At 31.5% G+C, this 13,116-nt stretch overlaps 1 protein-coding gene across 2 annotated transcripts in view; it reads right to left on the reverse strand.

The window, feature by feature from the left end:
- Nucleotides 1-13,116, reverse strand: part of LOC134536927 (limbic system-associated membrane protein-like) — a 1,114,650-nt gene that overhangs the window by 91,809 nt on the left and 1,009,725 nt on the right. The gene's annotated exons all lie outside the window — the stretch shown is intronic.

Here is a 13,116-nt window from a genome sequence, read left to right on the forward strand (position 1 = left end):
AAATCCAAGACTTTGCTTAGTGCATTACAGGTAAATGATAATGAAATCTGCTTGGAATGTTGAAAGACTTCTATTACTTATTATAAATACATTTTAGTGAGTCCAAAGATATTTATATTTTTCTTGGCCGTATTAAGCAGAACATAAATATTCAGCATACAGAAAAAAGTAGAAATTCGAGGACTTTTAAAATATTTCTTGTGTTTTGACTGTGAATTTGGTTAATTATAACAGTTCGAAGAATACTAGTATACCGGACTCAGTATCGAGAAACTCTGTTAGGAATAAAAAGACTATGTGGCGAATCTTCAGCAAATCGTTTGGAGATGAGAATTATACATTTAAAGCCAATGCAAAACTAAATGCTTATTAGAGTGCTTACTTGAGCTAATTTTCATGTTGTACAATAAAATTTTCTAAATTAATAATATTTGTATATGTTTTCTTTTATTTCTTGTAGTATTTAACCCTACTGTTTGGATAGAGTTTAAATTGAAGTAATTTAAATTAAATAATCTAATAATTAGTTTTGAGAGTTAAACCTCTTTATGGGTGGAACAAGGATTGAACCCAGGGTCGCGAAAACGCTTTGCCCGAAAAATACAATTTCAAGTTAGTTTGATTTATGGCAACAGCGCAGCAGAAACAAGGACAGCTCTATCAGCAGTCGGCGTGTGTTAGAAAGAGAAACAAAAGTGCCCATTTATTTCCACACTTCAATAAAAGAGTGGGACGTTTTAGCAGCTTTAGGGAAATTTATTTCTTTTAAGGGCCAAAATACTTTGACGAAAATTTAATTGCCAATTTTTGAAATTTCAATGAGAATTTATTCTACGAAAATTTATATTTTGGAATTTTCATTATTTTTTAAGATTTTTTTGTGGAAAAATTTGCCAAAAATGGGAAAATTTTAGTCATTTCGACGAATTTTCAGTAAATTTGGTAAATTTATGGTAACTTTAGGTAAATTTAGACAAATTTAGAAGGTTAATTTCAGCGTTAAAGTTCAAAATATTTAAAGATGGCCACCATAACGTCCCACTTTTAAATGGCGAACACCTGACTGACCTAAAACAATAGTAATTACAAGGAAAATAAATATCAAAATTAGCGTGTGACACCAAGAATTAAGTAAGTTAAGTATTTTGTTTAAATTTATTTTCCAACAAGAGAGGGAATCATTTTAGTTTACACTGCAGCAAAAAAGTTTTGCTATAAAAAACCTATGTATTAATGCTGAAAATTTATCAAATTAATGACAGAAAGAAAAAATTATAATCTTGATACGTTAAATCATTGACACTGAATGTTATACTAAAACCGGGGGCTTATAAGTTGTTTTTTCAAGGATTATAGCATGACATGTTTGTTATGGGGCATTAAAAAAGCAAACTTTTAAAATAAAAAAATTAATTATGAATTATTACAAAAGTTACAGATTTAACACTGATCTTCCAAGTAATTTTTAATAATTTTGTAGTATTATTATTAACTTAAATAGGATTTCCCAGTTAAGTGCACATATTTTACAATCACTTTTAACTTTCTTTAAGAACCTATTTTACTGAGTTTTTTTAAAATCATAAACATGCAAAAAAAAAAAACAATACAAATATTCCAAAAAGCATTTTTAGTTTCAGAAATCCTTCATAAATTTACTTACCTATAAGTTAAGTTAAAAAAAATCTTTGTGGTCCCCACGTAATATTTTGTGTTGTAAAAGAAACTTTCTATTCTTTACAATGTTACTTACAAGTAGTGCCAACGATTTGTTCAGTAAATTATTATTATTTTTTTTATCAAGATATTATTTTAATGCTTACCAATTGTTTATTTTTTATCATCTTTAATGCACAAAATTCCTCTTGGAAGATTAACAAAACTTTAAAAAACTTGCCGTGACTACATAGAAAATCACAAAACTTTCTTCCACGTGCTCAGGGTATTAAACATGAAAAAAAAAAATTCCAAAATGTTGAATTTTGAATCGTAGGTGGTTCCTACGAAGACATGTTATGCTGGGAAGCTTAACTGAGGAGCGTTTTTCGTTGAAACAAGCCTTAAAAATGTAATATTTGACAGTGTGTCATCCAAAGGGATTGAAATCACTGATGTCGGCAGCAGGGACACTCTTGATGAGAAAAGGGGGTGGGATTTGGTGCCGGCCAACGAGAGAAGGGACGGTGCTTGCCACCCTCTTGGACGTGCAAGGCGATCCATGGCACCCCTTAACGCCGCTCCGACCGGCCGTGTTGGTTCGCCAGGAGGGCCGTGGCAGACGAGCGGGCAGAGAGGGTGGTTGGTCTCTCCTCGCCGAATGTCAGGGGGGCGCCTCTCTCTGATGGAAGCCGACCACAAGCCCCTGCGCGCCGGAAGTGGACCCAAGCACGCTCCCCCCTCCCCGCGGTGGCGTCTGCCGGCGTCTCCCCGCCCCGCGACAAAGAGGCAATCGCCTCGCAGTCGAACCTCCCACGCCTCGGCGTCATTAGCAGTCGGCGCCTCGGCGTCTTTGGCCGTCGGACGAGCAAGTTCGCGAGTCGCTCCCTCGCCGGAGCACGAGCGCCTGCGGCTTGCGAGGCACGCTGCATTGTGAGGGGGAGTCCGTACCGTAACACGCCGTAAATGCTTCAAAAGAATTCATGCCTCTACAATTTTTTTTCTATTTCTTTGTATTGAATGTCTTCTTTCGTCAAAATAAAGAATCGCACATTAATATATTTACAGAGTTTTACTGAATTAACAGTAATATTAATGTTGCCGTCATTAAAATAATAATTTAAATAAACTACACAACGCATATATCTTTACGGGCGAAACTATTTTTCAGAAGCCAGCTACAAAAACGTTTAGGCATTTAATTAAAATGAGCACCGTTATTTGATGGAGCCAAATTTAGGAAGTAATATGATAGCAAAATATTTTGGCCTGAAAAAAATCATGGAGCTTAAATGGCGTCATACAGTTCCCGTCTGGTCCCCTTAACTATCTGCGTGATTTGCGATGCACGGCTTTCGAAAATACACGATTTACCAAGATGCTACTCAATTTAAATCGGTATTTTTTGCGCTATGGTACTGCAAACTGGCTACGGTACTGCAGTTCCGCTAAATTATTTAGCATAGATTGAACATGAATCCACTGGGATCAATTAAATTTACACCGTAGCACCCTCATTAAAAATACAAATTTATATTCAATTTAATTTACTTAATATCGTTTTTTCCTACTTATTTTATTTTTAAGAGAAAGTTTAGCACAATTTTTATAAACTCTAAGAAAATATAATTTAATCCATATACCTTCAGTTCAATTCAATGTTCTACAGTGAATTGGACTGAAGGTATTAAATGAGGTTTCAAGTATGCAATATACAAACTAAACAAATACATTAAGTAATATTAATAAAGAAGATATTAATACATCTAACATATTTTAGTACTTTAAACGTTGCTGTATAAGGTGATTGATTTGTTTGTTTACTTAATTTCTCCAAACACCAGGGCTCGATCTACCAGCGAAATCAATCCTGAATCTAGTTTTGCAAGTAGGAAACGAGGCTGACATTCACTAAGTTTTATCGGGGTTCTCCCGTCTCAACTTTACTCTTCCTCCAACGCACCGTCATTTATGGCTTCGATGTCAAAGACAAGTCAATTTTATATAAATTCACTACAATGCATGCATTTAAGAAAGTCAATTCGTTAAATTTCCATATAAATTGGTTTCAAAATTTTCAGACTCAGTGTAAGTCAATCCCAATAACTATCAACTACCCAAGGCAAAGCTATCTTAAATCGTCTAAACTTCTCTTTAAAGTAGGTAGTCTTCAGTTTTAACATACTATAAAATGGTTTTAAAACTTTACTAAACGGTTTACGGAAATTATTATCCTGTAAAATTGTAAGCAATTATTTCCCTTCAACACATTATTTTAAGGAAAATGTTAACTAAACCTTAATTATATTGTAAACTAGCTGCAGTACCCGGCTTTGCCTGGGCTGAACACCGGGTGATATATTGTCCGCGAGTTACAGCAAAATGGATAGCGATATGTCCAGTGTGGTGGCGATCGCGATGGCGATCGGTTGAAAGGTTTAGAAGTTGATGCACTACAGCGCCATCTAGCGGCGATTTACAAAAAAATGGTTAGCATAAAAACCTTCTCCATGATAAAAACACTTCGATGTGCCAACTTTCATGGCGATCGGTCAAACGGTGTAAGAGTTTATCGACGTCATACATGCCAACATCCAATTATATATTATTATATTTCGAAATTTTGGGGCTTTCACTTTTGAGGTGTGTGTGTGTGGGGGGGGGGGGAGGGGGGTTTGGATGTTCAGGACCTCGAATGGTTTGGAACACTCCATCTCGAAAGAATAGATATTTGAAGTTCCTGAAATTGTCGAAATTTTGGGGCTTTGTTCCCAGAGGGGGGCGGGGGGTTCGAGGACCCTGAATGGCTCAAAAACACTTAAAATCAAAAGAGATATATTTTTAAAAATTTTTAAACTTTCGAAATTTTGGGGCTTTAACCACCTATAGGGTGGGGGGGGGGGGGGGTTATGTTGGGGACCCCGAATGGCTCGGAAGCACTCCAAATCGAAAGAGATATAAAGGATTATAAGAATGTAGGCATTTACTGTACTCCTATCTACCATAATAACAATATTGACAAATAGAAAGCTTATTACCTACCTATGAATAATTATCTAAATAAATTAATAAATAACTGTATGTTTAAGAATTTACGTACATACATAATAATATACTTCAAAGTATAAACACAAAAAAAAACTAAGGATGTTTGTGAAATTATTTTTTATTTGTCATAATGTTTAAAACATTTGTAGGATTTGTTTATATGTAAAACTGTGGTGGCAATATTCCGCTTATCCAAAGGAGTAAAGAAATCAATAGAGTTATCACTCCCTGTACACACCACAAATCTTTGAATTAAGTAAAAAAAAAAAAAAAAGTCCAAAATGAAACAAAAAGTATAAATAACAACTAATTTGGCAAAAAAAAATTTATACACCTGGAATGACAATGTTAACATCCGCATGCAATTTAATAGAAGTAGGTAAGAATATATATATAAGAAATTAAATGAAATTAAAACATACATAAATAAAATTATCTCACACTCAACCAAACAAAATTTTTAATATGAAATAAAGGAAGATGGCAATTACACGTAACTATTCTAATTAATAAAAAAATCAACTTTCCTGAAATAGTAAAATTCAAATTTTTCAAACAATATATTACATAATTGATAAATATTTCTGGTCTTCGGTCTCAGCAGCCCTAAGACTCTTGACGCTCCGCAGATAAATTATAAACATTGAACCAAACTCCTTGCAAATAAGTAGGTACTGTAAAAAAAAATAACAATATTGACAAATAGAAAATATTAGTAGGCCCTACCTATCTATGAATAAATTTCGAAGAAATTTATAATTTTAAAAATTTATGTACCTACATAATATTAAACTTGAAACTATCCACACAATAAAAACCTAAGAATGTTAGTGAAACTAATTTTTTTTATTTGTCATAATACCTAAATACGTGTGTTTCCAAAATGAAACAAAGTACTATAAATAATGACCAATTTGACAAAAAAAATATATTGTACAACTCGAATGATATTGAAAACATACACGTGAAATTTAAAAGACTTATGAGTGCCCTAGGTAAGGAGAAAAAATATATATAGAAGAAATTAAATAAAAAAAAATGGGTGCGTGTACTTAGGTACGTGCATGAGAATTTATACTTATTTGGCATCATTAAAAAATAGTTTTTAATTGCATGCAAAAATATTGCGTGGAGTCCCTCCGCGTGGAAGAAGAGAAACTTCGTAATGTGGAAATGAAAATAGGAAGGGGTAGAAATTGATTTTTAGTGAAATCATATTGTATTAAATCAAAATAAAAAAATAAAGGAAATAAATTTGTAATGATTCATAGATTGGTCTTCAGAGAGAGAGAGACACCTATTGAATGTCTATAAAACTTACTTTTTTATGAGAGCAGATTTTCATGAAATAAATCATGAAATCATTCAACGATAAAAGCTGTTTATTTAATTATGTGGACGGGTTCGCCCCAAGGAGAAAATTGACGCCGTTAGACCTCGTGGACATAGAGAAATGACTCACTATTTATGTGTCTATGAAACATGATTTTTTTCTGCAATTTAAATTGTAATATACAAAAACGGTATTGAAAATTGAAACAAATATGGCGACACTACAAACTGTCAAGATCTTTATTTTTTTCTTATTCTACTTAGTTCCTTACAATAGCAAAACGTAACGTAATGGCTTGAACGCTATTGCTCGGCAGACATAGAGGAATGACACTAACAGTTTGTATATCTATGACACACATTACATTAAATTAAGATATATTTTTTCAACCCGTTTAAAATTTATTTTTTTAGACAAAAGATAGCCTATGTCCATCCCCAGGATATAATATATCTCCTTGCCAAATTTCATTACGATCTGTTTAGCCGTTCAGCTGGGAAAAGGTAACAAACAGACAGACAGAGTTACTTTCGCATTTATAATATTAGTAAGGATTTTACATTCATTAACTTAGTCACAACTTGCATTACGTGTTTACGAACGTTTATAAATTTCAATAACAATTTATTTTAAGAATTAAAATATTGAATATAAAGGCAGTTAAAAAAAAAAATTTTGTTTCATCATAGATTTGTGCAAAGCACTTGCTTTTTGCTAAGATGTGGAAGCTCTGGAAGTGTTTTCAGAAGGAGTGAAGCAATCTTCACAGCAGTATAAAACATCGAAAATATTAAGTGGCTCTTTTTCCATCTAATTTAATTCCAGTGGCTGAGAAAATAATTATATTAATGATAATGTTAAAATGCTACCGCTTTATGCATATTGTTAAATTATATTTTTCAAATTTCGACAAAGGTTCTCAAATATTTATTGCAACTTAATTAGTACAAATTTTTCTTTCACATTAAACGATTACGTAATTATTAAAAAATAACACACGTGAAAATAAAGATAGCTGGTTTTTACTAATTGTAGAAAATCTTTATAACAGGTTTAAATATTAATTTCTCGGAGAGTTTTAACCTCTGACTAAATATAATTTAAAACATTTCATAATAATTTCAGTTTTCAATAAAATATTTTGGAAAATCTTATCTTCATTATCCGTTTCTTTTTAATATGCTTAGTAATATGCATTGTAAAACTTAATTAACATATTAAATGATGAATATTACAGAAAAAATAATAATATTTAATTTAAATAAGTAAGATACACGTGTCAGAATAAAATTATTACATAACACTAACGAATAATTTAAAAGATACAATTTAGAGCCCACGTCATACAGCTTGAAAACTCAGTTTTTAAAATTTATCGAAAATGTCTAGCTAGTAAAATGGCAGAGTACTCGGAATGAAAAATGTCGTCCTATAAATTGTTTTGCTGATCATTACAGAAAACGTGTATGGAAATACAATAAAGGAAGTCATTAAGCCCATGAAGGAAACAGAAAAAAAACTGCGCCGTTGTGTATGACAAATGAAACCTGTCAAACATGAAAAGGTGACGAGGAAAAAATCCGCCTTGGCTTAATGCCAGGAGATATTGTAATAATCCGCCAGCTTTTGCTAATCGAATTGTTTGTGTTGCCGGCCTTATAATTATTGTTCACACAGTTAAAATAATCTTTTATCAGAACTGATAATTTGTACCCACGTTTGTAAATTAAGCTTTAACTTCATAAAGGCTGTTAAATGTTCATTAATATTGTGCAACATGATAGAATTTGAAATATGAATTTAATGTTCTTTATTATTTTCATTTTCAGTTAATTAAAAAAATTATTGCAACTGACACTTAACATCGTTTTTTATCTAAGAGACCAAAATAAATTAATGTGTAACTGCTAAAAAAATTATTGAAAGAAATATTGGAAAAAAAAAATTAAAAAAACTGTAAGCTAATTTTAATATTCTTTCTTTGTTGCCTTCTTTCTCTTGTTCAGAAACATAATTTACATAATAAATATTGTTTACATGTCTGAATAGCCTTAAAAATCTATATATATTGTAAACTTATTGTCAAGCTATATTAAGTTAAACTAAGGAAAATATTTAGGATTAAGCAAAATAGGCCACAAAAAATTTATTTTAAATTAAAATATTAAAAAACCAAACAATATTTTTACTCCTTTAAGGTTCTCAAAATTAATTTACACTTAGAATGAAAAAAATTCTGTTTTCTTTACAAAGTTCAAAATTTATTTAAAAATATTAATTTTCATACGAAAATGATGATAAAGTTTTATATAATAGATTTTCTTTTAATTCACAGAAATATGTACTTTTTTTCCAAGTAAAAACTGTAATATATAAAGTTTATTTTATATTAAAACTATTTGTTTTGTTCAGGGAGTAATTTTTTATGGCTTCATTATGTCTCTGATATTATGCCATAAGATTAAATAAATGCTAGGCTTACAAACCATCATATTACTTTATCTTATTATTAAAAAATTGTATACATAACCGTTCATAACACACACATACATATATAAGAACTAGCTGCCCGATCCGGCTTCGCACGGTTGTATTAATTGGGGGGGGGGAGGGGGAAATGAGACTAAATCTCTTATTTACAGTTATAATAAATGAAATAAAATGAAAATTAATTAATTTTGACAAAAAACTAATACAATGCTTTGTAATGTACCGAAGAAAAAACGAAACCGATGGTTTCCCGACTCTCGAGCACGCAACGTTGTCATGGAGACGAAGTGCCCACTGTTTCCCGGGCTTAAACACCAATCAGTTTATTATTAATAATAAATTTTTAAGACCATTGATCGAAATAAAAACTACCCTATCTCTCAAGTTGGAAAAAATTACACATAAATGCCCATTTTCATCGAAATCAGTTGACTTGGTGAAGGGGACCTTTTTAGAAATCAGATGTAGTTAGTAATTGTCTTCTTAATTTGAATAATTTATATCACTTTTAAATCCCGACCGACTTTGTTCTACCAGTGTATAGTTATTTACCTGTATATATCTAAAAATTGGTGGTCTGTATTTAATGAGTGATGAGGACTACACTAACAATGAAATAGTCGTTGCCATGGAGACGAATGAAGTATCAACAATGCTACAGCCGTTGCCGTGGTGATTTTCTGCCAACTCATACATACATCACATTAGAAAACTCTAAAATTATAAGATTAAGACCATTAATCGAAATAAAAACTATCCTATCTCTCAAGTTGGAAAATATTACACCTAAATGCCAATTTTTATCGAAATCGGTTAAGTGGTTTAGGAGTCCATTGAGGACAAACATTGTGACACGAGATTTATATATATTAAGATATATTAAAACAACCACGAAATCAAGTAATGTTAATTGTGTTAAGAATCATATTCATAACTAATTTTGGTTAGTTTTATTCTATTTTAAACCATATTAATTAGATTTTATATAAAATATGCTCTTTATAATTTCTCAATAGTACATTATAAGATAGTGAAAAATTTTACATAAAATATTTTCAACAATTTTTGGTTCTTATCGTCCAAACATAAAAGGAAACATTAATTTTAGCTATAACAAGCATTTTTCCAATGCTGGTAAAGCTTTATATCAGAGTCTAAAGAATTTTTTACACTCGCAGTTAATAATTTGATTTAACCTAGTGAGTTAAACATATAATTACCTTAAGTCGAAAATTTTTAAATGTCAAAAGCAAACGAAAAATAAAACTGAAGATGACCTACTTATGTTCTTAAATATTGCCTATAAGGAAATTAGAACCTGTTGTTGAAAAGTAAAGAAAATGAAAAATAATACACTTCTTAAAAATTATGTATTGTATTACCATTCCATTTATATATTCAATACTAATAAATTCCAATTTATTCATTATTATACATCTCATATATTTAGAATTTCTAAACATCTAAAAAATGCGATTTATATTAATGTTTTTAAATTACGTAAAAACATTTCCTGACTTTGTTTGGGCAATGCGTAATTCCATTTACAAATTTATTGTATTATTGAGTAAAATAATATATGCATGCAAATATATATATAAATTTTGTGTTGGAAACAACCAAAAAGGTTTTTTTTCTAAAGGTTTCGGATAACAGCTGTGCGATAATTTACTCTTACTCTTATTTGGTATCGTGTTCCAGCTCCATATCTTGCTATCATCTGCGCGGCGTCGTGCGGAAATTGACTTCTCAATAATACTTACTTCGAGATCCCGTGCGATTTTTTAATGTCCCTTCGAAGCCATTCCGATCACGTAGTTTCTGAAAGCATTGTCCCGGAACCCCATAAAGTATCTTATTGTAGCGGACGTTAGGGAAATTTACTGTCGAATCGTGACTCACTTCGATTGCTCCTAGCCCTTCTCGCCTTCCCCGCAACCAACCATACGGCGACACTTCTCTACAATTTACTCGGATATTAACCTCGCTTTGCCCGACATTCTGCTGAATTTCAGCTGCTTTTCGTCTAACTTTTTATCTCAAGCCACATATTTCAATCTAATTCGTTCAAAGTTAAACTTGCGTTTGGTTTTCAACAATTGGATAAACGGTTAATGTTATCCGTCTGTTGGTAATACTTAATACTAAATCCTTATTGCTCAACGCTGTGCATATTGCTACACAATAAACAAAATAAAGTCCTAAATAACTAAAGACAAAATGTTAGTGAACTATATTATTCATGCTAAAGATATTTTATTTCATATTTATTAATATGAAAATCTTTCGAATAAAATGTTAGTCCTATGATGAGAGAAGTTAATTTGTTATTGACATAACAACAGTTTAATATTTAATATGTTTTATTATATTACTACTGCCATGTACGCGATTAATAAGTTCTCATGCTTGAGACGTAAAAACTATTAGTGTGACCCTAAACAACGTGGGAAGGGATAAAATTTAGAATGAACTTTTAATATGACTTATTTAATAGTGAGCGATTTGCTTCTTAATGTTTAATTCACTAGCTTTGTTAAATATAAATAAAAAAGAAACAATCATATCAGCAAATAAAAATTGAAAAAAATATGAAGATAGCTCTGGTAGTAACATGGCAATAAACTACAACTCTTTTCTTGCTGACGTGACCGTTTTTGAAGTAAAAATGAAAAATAAAATTGGTTGTCTGTAAAGTCGGTTTACGGACGATAGTTTAACGAGACGTCATAACAAAACATTGATGAAATGATCGCATAGTTTTATGAATAAAATTGAATCATTTTTATTTTGATAATAAAATAACTAATACTTAAAATTATACTAGTAATCATATTTTTAAAATTATAGAATAATTAACCTTTATTGCCGAAATCGTTGTTGTAACAGGCCTAAGCAATGAAAACCACATTAACTTTTCACTTCACTTTATAAACAGTCGAGTGGAATAGAGATAGATGCGGCGTAAGCGTACAATGAGCGTAAAGGGACACAGCGTAACGGAACAATGTGCGTAACGGGACACAGCGTAACGGAACAATGTGCGTAACGGGACACTTTTTCGTGCGTGCAGCCGGCGTTCATCGATTTATTAGACGTTGTCACATCAAAAAACGAGTAAATGGACGTTCTAATATTGACTTCAATTACGAAAAATGCAATAATAACGCATTGACACTCCCTAATATGTGAACGACGTGCGAAATGTACCGAAAGCGCACGAAGAGTTATCACAAACAGCCAAAGACTCAGAGACCCGCTTTATGGTTTATTGCCTGTCGCCTTTGCAGCGGCACCGATGTCGATCGATATTTTTCGCCGTGCCGGTCGCTGGATTGCAGCTTCGAGCAGCGGTTGTGATGAGCGTTTGGACACGCGGAATTTAAATTAGAACCCCAGAAATTTCGCGTTTTATTTGTACATTAGTTATAGTACCAACATCTATAGGCCTACCGTAGCATTGCTTTAATGATTGTGTTACAATATAATGTTTTGACACTCCCTCTCCATCTGTGAACCAATCACCTATCACTTAGCAGAAGAGAGACAAAAGTACATTAGAATTGGAGGAGGTTTTACAGTAAGTAATCGGCCAGTTATAAAGAAATATGAGTTACATTGAAGCTAGGGCCGTGAATTTTAGGTTCGCACCAAATCAATTCGTTAAGCTCTCTCGGGTGCCATTAGTCACGTTATCGTAAATGCGTGGGGCTTTAATCTCCACTGGCTTGCATCCTTGAGCAATTGAAAACCTAATTATTTCCTATTAGTATTATCTGGGTGAATTTGGGTCCACATGAGCCATTTTAAACGCTAAACATCGACTACTTTCAAACATCACCGTCCAAATCTGCACAAACTTTAATTCAAAAACTGTAATGGCTCTTCCTATTTATCATAACAACATACTAATAAATTAAGTAAAACAATTTACCGGCTAAGAGACTGAAATTTAATATTGTCTTGGAAACACACAGTAAACAAATAATATAGTTTTGTAACTAGTGTTGGATTTTTAATTATTTTTTGTGTCTACAAAAAAATATTCTACTTTCGTCAAATTAATTTTATGGCACTCAATTATAAGGGACAAAAAATACATTATTTACCTTTCCACACTGACATGTGATGTAAGTAACTTTTTTAAACTTATAATTATTATTTTAAAATCAGCACGAATCATATTAATTAATAAAAGTGTCTAATTATAAATATTAAAGTGAATTTGTCCTAATAAGTAGTTAAAAATTTGTAGATCTATTTCTTTTTCATGAAGAAACTTATTCATACATTTGGAAAACATGACCGATGGCTTCTATGGCTTGACAGTTTTTAAAGGCTGGATCATTCATCACTAGATACGGTGTCTTCTTAATTTTGCATATTTTTTTTTACTTAATGTATTTTGTGTATAAACCTGCCACGTAAATTCATTTAACTTAACATTATTTCCCATATTTTTTGTATATTAAAAAATTTATTCTACAATAAACCGCATTTAAGGGAAATATTTGTTGGAATTTAAAGTAGCAATAACATTAAAACAACATATTTATAGCAAAAAATAAAGTGTTAGTCTCTTTGTTAGA

Source organism: Bacillus rossius, chromosome 1, assembly GCF_032445375.1.
Source record: "Bacillus rossius redtenbacheri isolate Brsri chromosome 1, Brsri_v3, whole genome shotgun sequence".
NCBI classification, from domain to species: Eukaryota; Metazoa; Arthropoda; class Insecta; order Phasmatodea; family Bacillidae; genus Bacillus; species Bacillus rossius.